The sequence below is a fragment of the Nothoprocta perdicaria genome, unplaced genomic scaffold, assembly GCF_003342845.1.
Source record: "Nothoprocta perdicaria isolate Ctin4 unplaced genomic scaffold, notPer1 scaffold_286, whole genome shotgun sequence".
Lineage (NCBI taxonomy): Eukaryota > Metazoa > Chordata > Aves > Tinamiformes > Tinamidae > Nothoprocta > Nothoprocta perdicaria.
Genome location: NW_020455517.1, coordinates 818976 through 819599, shown reverse-complemented (window position 1 = coordinate 819599; position 624 = coordinate 818976).

Below are 624 nucleotides of genomic sequence, written 5' to 3'. Positions count from 1 at the left end.
GCCCTTTCCCGGGCCCCTTTCCCAGCCCTTTCCCGGGCCCCTTTCCCAGCCCTTTCCCGGGCCCCTTTCCCAGCCCTTTCCCGGGCCCCTTTCCCGGCCCTTTCCCGGCCCCTTTCCCGGCCCCTTTCCCGGGCCCTTTCCCAGCCCCTTTCCCAGCCCCTTTCCCAGCCCCTTTCCCGGGCCCTTTCCCGGGCCCTTTCCCGGGCCCTTTCCCGGGCCCTTTCCCAGGCCCTTTCCCAGCCCTTTCCCGGGCACCTTTCCCAGCCCTTTCCCGGGCCCTTTCCCGGCCCCTTTCCCGGGCCCTTTCCCAGCCCTTTCCCGGGCCCTTTCCCAGCCCTTTCCCGGGCCCTTTCCCAGCCCTTTCCCAGGCCCTTTCCCAGGCCCTTTCCCGGGCCCTTTCCCGGCCCTTTCCCGGCCCTTTCCCGGCCCTTTCCCGGGCCCTTTCCCGGGCCCTTTCCCGGCCCCTTTCCCGGCCCCTTTCCCAGCCCTTTCCCAGACCCTTTCCCGGGCCTTTTCCCAGCCTTTCCCGGCCCCTTTCCCGGCCCCTTTCCCGGCCCCTTTCCCGGGCCCTTTTCCGGGGCCCTTTCCGGGGCCCTTTCCGGGGCCCTTTCCGGGGCCCTTTCC